This window comes from Pinus tabuliformis, chromosome Q (genome assembly GCF_031772625.1).
Source record: "Pinus tabuliformis cultivar Carrire ecotype Pingquan chromosome Q, CPIR1, whole genome shotgun sequence".
In the NCBI taxonomy this organism is placed as follows: Eukaryota; Viridiplantae; Streptophyta; class Pinopsida; order Pinales; family Pinaceae; genus Pinus; species Pinus tabuliformis.
Window position 1 is genome coordinate 1,257,157,349 of NC_142296.1, and position 13,039 is coordinate 1,257,170,387.

At 36.3% G+C, this 13,039-nt stretch overlaps 1 pseudogene; it reads left to right on the forward strand.

Moving 5' to 3' along the window:
* Positions 1-11,477: 11,477 nt before the first annotated feature.
* LOC149224374 (exocyst complex component EXO70C1 pseudogene) lies at positions 11,478-12,227 on the forward strand (annotated as a pseudogene).
* Positions 12,228-13,039: the final 812 nt, after the last annotated feature.

Below are 13,039 nucleotides of genomic sequence, written 5' to 3' on the forward strand. Positions count from 1 at the left end.
ATCTTTTTGTTGAGGTGTAGCCTCCTTAACCTGAGAGGGCTCTCTCAATAGGTTTAATTTTTTTTATTAATGATTAGATGGCTAACTCTAGGAATAAAAATGGATAGAAATGTATATCTGGTTGAATCAAATATTAGAAAACATCTATTGGGATATGGAGTCAAGATAGTCTTCAACAAAAAATCATGATCAACAAAACATGGAAGTCAAGGCACTTGGAGCTTAGGTTTACAAGTAAAATAGTAACAAAGTGAATCAACAAAGTTTATAAGCATGTGAAGGAATTTAGAGCATTTTCCAATGAATTATAAGTATCACAAGCTCACACCACTGCAAATAAGTAAGTGAAAATTACATAAGAACATAAAACACATAAAGCCTTTGTGAATTTTGAGTAGTAAAATTGATCTTTGTATTCAGTTTGAAAAACACACATTCTGTTCACGTAACACAACTTCTTTTTCTAATACAAATGCCAACCATGAGGAATTCGACCTCATGATTCATATAGAGTCTTTAAAACCTTGTATTCTATGATCCCTACTTAGGAGAATTCAAATTCCTAACATTGACACCTATCTATTCATAAAACAAACTCTTAATTACAAGATTACAACTAACTATCTTTTAGGAGTCCTAATACAAATAGGAGTGGAACTCCTAAAACATGTTTCAACAACCTTATCTAAGACTTAAATACATTCTTTCATAGTGTCTAATCCATGTCTTCAACCTTTATGATGCCTCCAACATTGTTACCAACCCTATTGATCTGTGACCTAATTGTCCAAAAACTGTCTTTGAACAACATGTGTAAAACTGGAAAATTCTAATTTCTAAAAATATGGCTTCAACGAAAGCCTTTTTTCTCTCCACAGGTGAAATGTTTGAGGAAAGTGAGAGAGGTTATTGTAGCTACAGATTTTATGAATAGAAACCTCTTTCATAATTCTAAAATACATTTGCATTTGGCTAGAAACTGATCATGAAGTGAACTACTAAAACCCGAAAACAATGTTTTTCTCTCAACGACTTTCAATAGTTTTGTAGCGCAAGTTGGGTCATCAATTTCTCCCACTTCATAATGAATTTAACGAAATGGAGAGAAGGTTTTGTAGTTAAGTATGTTAGGAACAAAATTTGCTTTCAGTTTTCAAAAATGAGCTTTATATTGCTCAGGAACCCCCTTGGACATTGACTTCTTAGAACAGAAAAAAAAAGAAGAAGCTAAAAGTTCACCTTCAACAGTTTCGTAGCACGCTATGAAACTACTAGGTATGCTCTTCTTGAACATAGTTTTCAAAATGGTTAAATATATGGGTTCTAAATAGCATGTGAGACTTCTAGAACATGGAACAAGGTTGATTTAACTTTATTTGGATATGAAAATGAGACTCTTAGCTTATCACCTACCCATTATCAAGACTAAAATGACCTTTAGACCTCCTTGAAATCATGACCAAAAGCAGAGTTGACACAATGATGTTTTGAGATTTTTTTGGGTGATAACATAGGGCTCAATAGATCCATTGGGAAATGAAAAATGTCAAGATCATGTAGCCATTTTTTTCAATGGCCTCCATTGGAAAAAACTCAAGGGGGTATTTAAAGAAATTAGTAAGTATTGGAGTGAGATTAAGAGATTTAGTAGTTTTTATATTTCTAAGTTATTACAGTTGAGTGTCCATCAAAGCCAAAAAATTAGGTATCAATAAAATATTACTTATATGTAGCACTAGTGGAATGATTTAGAGGACCGCATGAAATTGGAGATTCTCATGTGATTAGCATCAAAACAAATGCGCTCATGTTGTGGAGTAATGAAAAGTGTGAGTGAATAGAAACTTTGGTGCTAGGACAACAATTTAAAGAATAAAAATCAAATAATGAATTTTATTTTCTTTTAATTTCATGTAAATTAGAATACGAATGGAAGACCTAATAAGGAAAGACTACCTGTGGGAAATTACTTGTAAAGTTTGGAGTTATACATAGATGATAGGAGGCATGCTAAATAAATCGATACCTCAGATATAAAAAATGAATGGCGGTGACTTAAGGTGATTAGTCTTAGCTCTTTTGGTTTGCTTGGGTGGGACTGATCAAGTGTGAACCCAATTCAATGTTTAAGCAATGACTTTTAGGTATACTCGACTCAATGAAAGAGGAAACATTTATTGGTGAAACAATGGTGTTGTCACACACAAGCCTTTAAAAGGATTGGTTGGACTTTGTTGTAAGGGGCGACGAATGTGAGTTCTCAATGATCACTTGACCAACTTAGCTATGTTTGGCCATGGGACACTAATAAAATATTATTTTAGATATTTTTTCCCTATATTGGGGTTTTCTGGGATAAATATTGTGTTTATGTGTTTTTCTTAATGGTTGGTAAATAAATATCTAATTTCTATCAAAAAATTTAATAATATGAAAATATTATCTCCATGTCTAGTAACATGAAGGGTTGGTTGGAAGATATTAGCTATAGTATTGAAGACAAGAAAAGGGTGTTCCTTATCCCCTACATTTTTTGGCATATACATTGAGAAGTTGGAGGAGTGTTTGGAGGAAGCAATTTGTATTGGAAAAACTCACACTAGTCTAGTCATCACTCTTCTTCCTTATGGTAATAATTTTGTTAGCGTGACAAGGAGCTATTATGATATTGGCATGTGTTAGGTCCCTATAATACTAGTGATTACCCCATTACTATTGTAATTGTATCCCTTATTAATATTGTTGTGCCCCTATTGTCCCCATATTGTTATTATTGTGACCCATAGAATCCCTCTATTGTTATTTTTGCGCCTTTATATTATTATTGTTAGGTCGACTGGGTTATATTGTGACTCCTTAGACTCCTATATATAGAAAGGAGGTTTTTTCATTTGAATCATTGAAGAATTGTTCATTTATGTAATGTAAAGGAGGTTGCCCCCTCAAAGAGGCTGAATTCTAAGGCGTTGATCTATCTTTTCTATCTTTTTCTGAGCTGGTTTCATAACATTTGGTATCAGAGCTTTGGATTCTAGGGTTTTGCTACTCCAAATAGGTCATCGTGGTATTTTTGTTATAACTTTTTTCTGCAACATTTTAGAAGCAAAAAAACCCATTTGAGACGAAATTGCACTGAACCTCGGGTCTGAATTTCAGAGATTTTTGTACTATATTTGAGGAGATATGATCTAAGGAATTTGGTATTTTTGTGGATTCCTGAATTACATTCCAAACAGCTGACCTGGGGAAAATTGTTATTACTTTCTCTCTGAGCATCGGATTGAAATTCATAAGAAGGTACAGGAAGATGATGGACTATAGTTTCTTGTATATATTTTTTAGAGCTAAAGGTCGAAACAGGGACATGTGGCACATCGTATAAGTTTGCTCTACTGAACTAGTCTATAATCAAGTCACTATGGGAGATTTGGCATAACTATTCCTTGGAGAATCCAATTTGTATTAGACTGGTCGCATTGGAAAGAGGACATAGAGGCCTACTGCAGATCACAATTTCAAAACTGGATGATCTGAAATTACAGAGATACATCAGAGGCAATATTGAGCTCCTACAAAGTGAAAAAAGTTGTGTAGATTTTTTTAAATTCTTGCTTAAGCTTGGTTTGAAAAATTATTTTGAAGGAATTCAAAGGGCATAGTAGAGCATTATTATCGGTAACTGATGCCCCAAGGAAAGAAATTGTAAACACCTAGTAAGCAACCTAAAATCTCTAGCATGATTCATGAAGAAGAGGAAGAAATGCTACATGATATATCAAAATTACAAGACCGAGTGCAACAAATGTCACTCTCACAAAAGATAACATAAGCTAAGATAAATGGCATGGAAGCTAAGATGAATGGAATGGAAGCTAAGATGGACAATTTGAAGATAGATTTGAACACAAATTTGAAGACAAGCATGGCAAATTTGAAGACAAATTGGAAACATTTTCTACAAGAAATACTTATTAATGGTGAGAGGGTAGTAAAGGAAACTCATGATGCGAACAAAAGAAATGTTAATAATGATTTCATAGACTCTAATGTTGGATTGAAGACCCACCATATTCCAAAAATTGATATGAGGAAGTTTGATGGCAAGGATCCCGCAACATGTATATTACAGATGGAGCAATTTTTCGATCTCAATAATGTGCAAAACACACAAAAGGTACATATTGCAACTTTATATTTGGAACCAAATCAGTTTGTATGGTATCAATGGCTTTGCTATCGTAAACAAATTATCACTTGGGAAATTTTTACGGAAGAATTGACATCACAAAATGAGGATACAAAAGGAAACACTTTTTTTAGCCAATTGATAAGTCTCAAACAAAAGGGTTCAATAATGGAGCACATTGAGGAGTTCCAAAAATTGAACATAAGGGTAAAAAATATTCCAGAGGAGCATGTGATTGATGTGTTCATAAGGACTTGAAAGGATAATATCCAACATGATGTTCGCCTTTGGGATGTTGATTCATTAGAGAAGGCATTCAAGCTAGCAATAAAAATGGAAAGCAAAATTATGGCAACCAGGAAGCATACCACTCACAACTATAAAGATGGAAGTGTTGTTGCCCCTAGTCTTCCACAGCCTATAAGGTTGACACCACAACAATTGGAAGAAAAAAGAGCAAGAGGGCTTTGTTATAGTTGTGATAGAAAATACACTAAAGGTTATAAGTGTGCTGAGAAGAAATTATTCTACATAGATTGTGAAGAGGAAGAAGAAAAGGACCAAGAAAGGTCAAAAGAAGAGGATATACTCCAGGAACAAAGCCTAGATAAAGAAGAAATGAATCCGACCATATCTTGTAATGCATTGGTTGGAATTACCACTCCTCAAACCATCAAGATAGAAGGACAAATCAAGAAGAAAAAGGTAACAGTGTTGATTGATTAAGGAAGTACACACAATTTTATTCATTGTAAGGTAGCAAAAGAATTGAATTGCTTCCTATATCCAACACCAAAGTGTCAAGTGATGGTTGCAAATGGAGGAACAATAAATTTCTCTGGAAAGTACCATAATATCAAGCTATCCATGGGAGAATATGTATTGACTAGCCCAATGCTTTCCATTCCAATGGGAGGTGTTTATGTTGTACTAGGAGTCCAATGGCTACAATCCTTGGGTACAATAGCTTTTAATTTTCAAGAACGTTTCATGAAATTTTCTGTGGAAGGAAAGGAAGTTGAATTAAGGGGTATTGCCGAGAAACCGGGAAAGATAATCAGCTCTAATGGTATGACAAAGCTTCTAAAAAAGGAACAAAGAGGTGTAATGGCACAATTATGTTCGCTAGATGTTTCCACATCAAATTCATCTATTTCTCTAGATATCCAAAAAGTATTGGACAATCATTCAAAGGTATTTGAGACTCCCAAAGGTCTCCCACCTATTCGTGATCATGATCATGCTATTCATCTGATTCTAGGAAGTGTTCCTCCAAACATTAGGCCGTACAGATATCCCTATGCCCAAAAGAGTGAAATTGAACGTATGGTTGCAGAAATGCTAGAGGCTGGTATAATTCAACCTAGTCAAATTTCTTTCTCTACTCCAGTAGTATTTGTGCACAAGAAGGATGGATCATGGCACATGTGTCTGGATTAAAGGTAGCTCAACAAGCTCACTATTAAAGATAATTTTCCCATTCTTGTCATTGATGAATTACTAGATGAATTTCATGGATCAATTTACTTCACCAAGTTGGATCTTCGTTCAGGATATCATCAAATCAGAATGAAGACTGGGACATTTCAAAAACAACATTTAGAACTCATGACGGTCATTATGAATTTTTGATCATGCCTTCTGGACTTACCAATGCACCTTCTACATTTCAAGGTTTGATGAATTCCATTTTCAAAGCCTTCCTTAGAAAACTTGTGTTAGTATTTTTTAATGATATACTAATCTACAACAAGTCTTGGAAGGATCATGTTGAACATGTTGACAGGGTGCTACAACTATTGGAGGAGAAACAATTATATGAAAAAAGATCCAAATGTTTCTTTGGAGTACAAGAGGTGGAATATCTGGGTCATATTGTATCTCATGAAGTAGTTAAGGTAGACCCTAGCAAAATTAAAACCATTAAGGAATGGAAAATCCCCACATCCATAAAGCATCCGCAAGGATTTCTCAGATTGACAGGGTATTATCATAAGTTTGTTAAGAATTATGGGAGAATAACAGCACCTCTAACAACATTATTGAAGAAAGATGCATTTTCATGGACTCCAGAAGCAACAAAGGCCTTTGAACATCTTAAAGAGGCAATGTGCCAAGCACTGGTCTTAGCTACATCGGACTTCACAAAAACCTTTATTTTGGAATGTGATGTTTCAGGAAATGGAATTGGCGTGGTTTTAATGCAAAATGAAAGACCCATTACTTTTGAAAGTCATTTAATCAAGGGAAAGTTTTTACACAAAGCTATTTATGAGAAGGAAATGTTGGCAATACTACATGCACTTAATAAATGGTGACCCTACCTAATGGGAAGACACTTCATGGTTAAAACGGATCATGATAGCCTTAAATACTTTTTAGAACAAAGATTATCCTCTGAAGAGCAAAAAAAGTGGGTCACAAAGATGTTGGGTTATGACTTCGAAATCATCATACAAAAAAGGGAAGTAGAATGTGGTGGCAGATGCACTCTTAAGAAAGGATGAGGATGTGGAAGCATTGTTGTGCGCCATTTCTATTATCCAACAAGATTGAATAAATGAAGCAAGGGAGGATTGGAAGAATGATGAAGAAGTGTGGGCACTTATTCAAAAGTTAAAACAAGGTTCTAGTACATCTGAATACATTTAGCTGGAAAAATGATTACTTATGCTACAAAGATCGTTTATACCTCTGTAAGAATTTCCAACTCAAGCAAAAGATTCTTATGGAATTGCACACTTCTCCCTTAGGAGGGCACTCATAATTTTTAAAAAAATTACCACAGTGTTAAGAAGGAATTTTTTTGGGATGGCCTTAAAGTGGATATTCAAAAGTTTGTGGTAGAGTGTTTGGTTTGCCAACAAAATAAAGTTGAAACAATTAAGACCCTGGGTCTATTACAACCTTTATCCATTCCAAGCCAACATTGGGAGGAGGTTTCAATGGATTTTATCATAGGTTTACCCAAGTCTGAGGGAAAGAGTGTCATCATGGTGGTAGTTGACATATTTACCAAGTATGCACACTTTTGCGCATTATCACATCCATTTAAAGCCGGTACAGTTTCTACTGCATTTATGAAACAAATCAAAAGCTACATGGAAACCCAAAGATTATTGTAAGTGACAGAGATCCCATTTTCGCTAGAAATTTTTGGAAAGAATTATTTTCTTGTCTCGGTACTCAGTTAGCTCATAGGTCATCTTATCATCCTCAATCTGATGGGCAAGCTGAGATAGTAAACAAATGTTTGGAAGGATATTTTCATTGCTTTGTATTTGATAAACAAACATAATGGGTCAAATGGTTGCCTTTGGCTAAATGGTGGTATAACACATCCTTCCATATAGCAACAAAAATGACCCAATTTATGGCACTTTATGGATATCAGCCACCATCCACCACATCATATTTAAAAGAAAATTCTAAGGGTCAAGCAGTGGAACATCACATTGAGCATCAACAACAAGTCCTCCAAACCTTAAAGGATAACCTCATGTTGGCACAGAATAGAATGAAACAACAGGCATATCAACATCACAATGAAAGAAGTTTTGATGTAGGTGATTGGGTATTCCTACGGCTACAAGCATATAAACAAATGTCCCTCAAGCAAGCTAAGAAGGATAATAAATTATCACCAAAGTATTATTGTCCATACAAGGTGTTGCAAAAGATTGGTACTATGGCATACAAATTGGATCTTCTTGCAACTTCTCGAGTGCACCCGTTTTCCATGTTTCATTTTTAAAGAAGGTTATAGGCGACAAGCTCCCAGTTCAAACAATATTGCCAGAACTTGACAAGGAACGAAAAATTATATTGGAACCAGAAGCAATCATAGAAACAAGAACTCGAAAGCTACGAAATCGATCAATTTCGGAGTATCTCATCAAGTGGAAGAACTTATCTGTTGAAGATTCCACATGGGAGGATGAGAATTTTATATAGAAGCATCCAGAACTACTCAAGCGTTGAGGACACCACTTTTTTGAAGGAGAGGGGCATGTTAGGTCCTATAATAATAGTGATTACCCCATTACTATTGTAGTTGTATCCCTTATTAATATTGTTGTGCCCCTATTGTCCCCATATTGTTATTACTGTGCACCATAGAATCCCTCTATTGTTATTTTTGTGCCTTTATATTATTATTGTTAGGTCGGCTGGGTTATATTGTGACTCCTTAGACTCTTATATATAGAAAGGAGGTTTTGTCATTTGAATCATCGAAGAATTGTTCGTTTATGTAATGTAAAGGAGGTTGCCCCCTCGAAGAGGCTGAATTCTAAGGCGTTGATCTATCTTTTCTATCTTGTGAGCTAGTTTCATAACAACATGAAACTAAGAATCCTCGAAGATTATTGTCTCAATATGGGTATAAATTTTAATGTTAACATAATAGAATTCATGATAGTTAAATAAAAAAATATTACATATCATACTTTTGTATATGACAAATAAAACTTTTGGGAATTTCCTTCTTACAAATATCCTCAAACCTAATATACATCATAAGCTCAACAAGAACTATAGAATTGAGAAAATCATTAGTGAAGGATGTATAAATTATCATATAGACTTGAAAACAATTGTCAATCAACATTTATTTGGATATGGGATTACAAAAAAAGATCCCCTTTGAAACTCACATTTATCGTATTATTTTATATCAATGTGGGGTTTGGCGATGAAATATCTAAAGAAAATCATGGAGAATGGTAGAAGAAATTTATAACCTATAATACAAGAGATAAAAGAAATGCACCATGTTTATCCTCCTCATTGAAGAAATCCTTCACTTCATTGTGAGCATCACTATGACCAAGTATGTAGTGTACAAGAAGAGGTTAAACAATATCGAAGAAAATAAGCTTCATAAAATTTCTTCAAATTCTTGCAAAAACCACCTTCGACACAAGAAATATTAGTATAAGTATACTTGATCTCGGGTAAACCATTGTGGGATACCAGAAGAGATTATTTTCAAAATAAGGGTAATATTAAAAATATTATTAGCTCAAATTTTAAGGAAGGATTATGGTATGATAAGGATTTCGAGGGAAAAAGGTATTATAAGCATGTGATTAAACCAAATCTAAAACATAAGAAGTATTTATCTATTTTCATGAGTGTAAAGAAAAATATAAACAATGCTAAAATAAGGACAATTTTTGATGAAAACCAAAATGAATCTGGACATTGGATAATCCCAAATTCGCATTGGGATGAAGAATATATTACCTTTGTGACACTAAGAGAGCTGAAGATGAAAAATAATTTTTGTTAGAATTTGTAGCATATACACAAACTATATCTCAATTTTAAAATATTTGTCACATTACTCACTCCCTTTACCTTTTAACTCAACAAAGTTATGGTGATCTTAGAACACCTTTCTTAATATTTTTCCAACATAAAAATAAAGCTATAAAAAATATTGTGTAATATACTTCCTTCTCAAAAAAGTTAGAAATAATTAATTACTACTTGTCTATGGTTGTAACTCTCTATTTGAGGAGTTTGTTCCTACATAATAGGAATTAGATAGAATATAGTTTCTCCTATTTTAGTGTGTGGTTGAGAGAATCTCCCAACCACACTACTGTACGTCTAAGATAGAATTCCTATCTTGAGACTTTTGTTTGTATAAATATGTATGTAATTTCCTTGATTAACATAGCGAATTTGATTAGAGTTTGCTGTGTGTTATTTTATCTTGGTATCAGAGCTTGAGGGCCTCGCCCCTCGGGGGCTTGGTCCCTCTTGGGATGAGGGAAATAATTGAGAAGTATATTTTTGTTTTTAGTTTTTTTTGTGTCCATCATTACTTGAAGCTGTTGTTTCTGGGATTGTGTGAGACCCTGAGTATTGAAGTTGTGCATGTGGGCTGGCATTAAGGACAAGCTAGAGGATGAGTCTAGTGTGCAAGGAGGCCAAGCTTGGCAGTGCTAAGGGAAGATGCATGGGAGGCGCCGTGAGTAAGATGACTTGTATGCTGAGGAGTTGTGTGTGAGTCTATTGATAACAGACAGAATCAAAGGGAGTCGTCAGCTGGAAGCTATTAAAGCCTTAGATCTATGAAGGCATCAATCGGTGAAGAGGGGTAAGCGTGGATCGGCCCACAGCGTGGATGTGGCTGGATCAGCGTGCATCTGACATCTGAATCATGGAGGCTCTGTTTTTGGTGTAAGGACGCATTTGGTGAGATCATTATCATCAGATATGAGTCTGCTCGACCTATGCGTTATGGCTGAGATCTGATTTACTAGTTAAATTTTGAGCATCTGACCTGTTTTTGAAGGTTGGAGCTGAGGAAGAGCGGAAGTTGTGGCCAATGCTTGTGAGATGAGCTTGGAACATATTGTTTTCAGGATTGCAGCTTCGGCTCAGAAATGGAAATAGAGGAAACCCTACATCGATCTATGGTGGCAACCCGGGTGGACCCGGGGATTCGTTTTGCTGGATCGGTCTGTAAATGAAACAGGGTTTCCTGGGCCACCAATCAAAATCTCTAAGGATACCTCCCACTTTAACTATACTCATCCCCAAGAATTGCGCACTGTTATTCAGATTTATTGGATTGTTTTAGAGACTTTCAGATTGGGGCTCCCTGATGTTAGGTGGTTTGTGATGGGAGGCGATGATACACTTTTTTTTGTGCAGAATCTCGTGCGAGTGCTCGCCAAATATGATCACAATCAGTACTATTACATCGGCAGCAATTTTGAATCTACTGATCAGAATGCGATGCATTCTTATGGAATGGCTTATGGTGGAGGGGGTTTCGCCATCAGTTATCCACTAGCTAGAGCCCTTGAACAAGTCCAGGACGAGTGCCTTCACCGCTACCGCATTTGTATGGCAGTGATCAGTGCGTGCAGGTCTGCTTGGCCGAGCTAGGGGTGCCTTTAACCAAAGAGCCCAGATTTCATCAGTTCAACATTCATGGAAATCGTTATGGGTGTTGAGCTACTAGCTCATTCTACCAACGTTGTTGTCTGCAGAGGTGGAGGACCTGGACCGATTCCTCAAAGGCGGGTTGTGGGCTATGATTTGTTGAGAGCCGCCATGTTGCAGCAATCTGCAGCCTCTTTGAGGGATCTAAGTTTTTTATTTTAGGCAAGAGTTGTGTGGGAGTATGATCCCCAAAGGGCATCTCTCGGGTACAAACCTGTGTATCCAGTCGTGGAGACTTTGTTGCTCTGTTGTGTGGAGTTTTATGTCAGTGGAGATCCTGTGACTATTTTTTGCAAATTAAATCGGTCGATGGAAATAAATCCACCACATGGCTCCCGACCCCTGTTTCGTCCTATCAAATCCAACCGACAGACTCACTGCACGTATGAATGGTGTATCGGCCAGTGCTTTGGATCACTCGGATGTTCTTGAATGTCGAAATGGCGCCAATAGGAAAAATTTGTCACCGTTGTCTATGAAGACAATTGCAATTATGAATCTTTTAGAAAGCAATTTAAATGCAAAGTCAAAGTTATAGAAAGATCTGGCCTTGAGCTATGTGTTTTTTATGAACAATGGGCAGTATATTGTTCAAAAAGTAAAAGATTCATATCTTCACAGTTTGTTAGGTGATGGTTGGGTGCGTCAGCATTCATCAAACGTCCGACAGTATCATAAAAGCTATCAAAGGGTTGCTTGGGGCAAGGTCCTTTCTTGTTTGAGAGACGAGGGCATCCATGTTGGTGGAAACTTCTCCAGTGGTGTCTCTAAACCTGTGCTGAAAGAAAGATTCAAAAACTTCAATGCTTTGTTTGAAGAGATTCAGAAGGCACAGTCGACTTGGATTGTTGCAGATGATCAACTTCAAACAGAGCTACGGATTTCAGTTGTCGAGATGACACTCCCACTGTTCATCGCAGCATTGCTGTCAAACTTGGTGATTGCTCGAGGTAGCGAAGTCAATATTACCATAGTTGTCATGGATTATAGAGATGTAGAAGGTGGAGCAATGTGCATCACCAAATACGTAGCTACTTGTTCTGCGTTAGAGCCCACGGGAATCGTTGCTCATTGTTGAGTGTGGAAAGCAGCTGCAGCGTGGTGAGTCGTTGAATGTGTAGGAGAGTGGCTGATTGTGTTGGTGAACATGCTCATCATGTTGGTGAGTTAGATGCAAAGGCAGGGGCTTCTATTGTTGAGGAAAGAAACCAGCAACTACATTCTTTGTTCAATGAGGAGAGAAACTTTGTGTTCGATTTGAAGGGAGAAGCATGGTTTTTTGTGCATACTTGGGTAAACGTTTTTTTTTTGGAGAAGTACTTTTTTGGAATTTAAATTGATATACATATTGAGATTAGCCACCTCAATATGAAGTTATTTTGTTAGAATTAGCTATTCTAACAAATGATAGGTTCATGGAGTTCCAAGAATTTATTTGACAAAGATGCCCAAGACGTCAACTATGAAATGATGGGATAAAGGAGCAGCAACAACATTTATGGTGGACAACAAAGTAGATGTTTGTTTGAGTTTGTGGAATAGACTCCCTAGCATGTTACAAACAAGTCCAATTGTTGTAATGGTCATTGTATATACCCAGAAACTCCAAAATGTGGAATCAAATGTAAGATTTTTTTAAAGGCATCTGAAAGTTCGTGGTGATCTTAAAACCAATTTGTAATGGTTTATGGTCAGCGTGAAACCATCTTTTGTCACTATAAAGTGAGGGTTGGTGGTGAGCGAGAAACCATCTATAGTCTTTGTGGCTGAAGTGCTTTTGTGACCAACCTACCTTTGTGGCAGAATCACCTCTGTGGCTTGAGGTGTCTTTGTGGTTGTGTGTACACGAGAGCTTTGTGCTCAATTGAGCAGGTGGACTACAGAACACCT